Source organism: Crocodylus porosus, unplaced genomic scaffold (assembly GCF_001723895.1).
Source record: "Crocodylus porosus isolate Cpor-Errol unplaced genomic scaffold, CroPor_comp1, whole genome shotgun sequence".
Classification (NCBI taxonomy): domain Eukaryota; kingdom Metazoa; phylum Chordata; order Crocodylia; family Crocodylidae; genus Crocodylus; species Crocodylus porosus.
Genome location: NW_017728918.1, coordinates 18867033 through 18868910, shown reverse-complemented (window position 1 = coordinate 18868910; position 1878 = coordinate 18867033). Strand labels below are relative to the sequence as shown.

Below are 1878 nucleotides of genomic sequence, written 5' to 3'. Positions count from 1 at the left end.
AAGCAGGGAAATAGAAGTAGGGAAAGCAATTTTACATCTGTCTACAGCAGGGGTGCTCAACTTCTGGCCCATGGGGCTTCTCACAGATCAGGGAATTTGGCACCAGGGAAGTGGTAGCAATAAGTATGGCCACCCTTCCCCACTGGGAAATTCTCAAACCCCACCCCATGCTGGATCAGGACCACCAGCCAGATCCAGTCTGAGGACAGCTTGGGCACTGTCTGTCAGGCCTGCTGGCCAAAAAGGTTGAACACCACTGGTCTATGGTATTGGTGAGATCAGTACTGAAATACTGCATCCAGGTCTGGGACCCACATTCTTACTACTGAGTTAGAAAACTTGAAGAGTTGGCAGGAAGTACTTCACAGAAATTATACAAGTGCTAGAGAAAATGTTTTATAGCAATATACTTCAAGCTCAATCTGTCTAGCTTATCAAAAAGAAGGTAGAAGGTGACTTTATTATAAAGTATAAGCATTTTGACATGGATAAGGTACTGGGTAGTAAAGGACTCTAGTCTAGCAGAGAAATGGGTAACGCTAATCAATGGCTAGAAGCTGGAGCCACAGGTGTTCAATTTAGAAATCAGCACAGCTTGAACAGCGAGGGCAGTTTGAACAGTCTGCTGCGGAAAGCAGTGGATTTTTCATCTCTTGATAAGTCTGGAAGATATGTTAAAATGCATGCAAATAATTGACCTCAATAAGTAGTTAACTGAGTGAAAATTAAGGGCTTATAATATATGAGGTTGCATTATATGGTCACAGTGTATTCTGGGCATAAACACTGTGAATTGAGTACTTAATAGCGTATAAGGAGTGGTATTGCTCTGAAGCATTGGGTACATGGATCTGACTGAGAAAACAGAGGTGATCAAAAACAGTTTTAAACTTTGTTCTGCTCCTGTGGGACTGAGGGGATCCTGGAACAGATGTTATTCCCTGTAGTTGGAACAGAGATAGCCAAACTCAGCAAAAATGTAGTTTATGGAAAAGCTACCTGAGATTGTACATCTGGAGTGACTGAACTCCAGCAAGCAACTAGGTAGTAGAAAACATGCTCAGACGAGTAAGAGCTCTCTGGCATGTTAGCCATGAAAAGGAAAGGAATGAGTGGTTGTAGGATCACACCTTGAAAATCTGTGCCATGAGTCTTTGTTGTCCCAAAAGACACCATGTGCTCATCATTAGCTCTTAACTGATTTTGTGGAGGGTTTCACAGATCGGTGGTACTCCATGCGGGTAGATGTATACCATGAATGACCAGTTATCAATAAACAACTGAACACGATAGCTACCTCCATGCCAGCAGCTCCCTTCCTAAGCATACCACTAAATCCATCATCTACAGTCGAGCTCTATGTTTCATAGTTGGTAGGGTTGGAAGGGACCTGAGAAGATCATCAAGTCCGACTCCCTGTCATGGCAGGAAAGAGTACTGGGGTCAAACGGCCCCAGCAAGGTGTACATCTAGCCTTGTCTTAAAGACCCCCAGGGTAGGAGCCAGCACCACTTTCCTTGGAAGTTGATTCCAGACCCTAGCCGCCCTGACAGTGAAGTAGCGCCTCCTGATGTCTAGTCTGAATTTACCCTCGGCCAGTTTCTGACCATTATTTCTAGTACCTCCTGGTAGTGCTTGGGGGAACAGAGACTGCCCCAATGCCTGCTGGTCCCCTCTGGCTAGTTTGTAACAGGCCACTAGATCCCCCCTCAGCCTTCCTTGTGTAGGCTGAACAGGTTCAGGTCCCGTAGCCTCTCCTCGTAGGGCCTGCCCTGCTGTCCTCCAGCCATGCAAGTGGCCCTCCTCTGGACCCTCTCCATGTTGTCCACATCCCTCCTGAAGTGCAGCGCCCAGAACTGGATGCAGTACTCCAGCTGT

At 46.3% G+C, this 1878-nt stretch overlaps 1 protein-coding gene across 2 annotated transcripts in view; it reads left to right on the top strand.

Moving 5' to 3' along the window:
• Window positions 1-1878, top strand: part of VSNL1 (visinin like 1) — a 160359-nt gene that overhangs the window by 152696 nt on the left and 5785 nt on the right. The window lies entirely within an intron of this gene.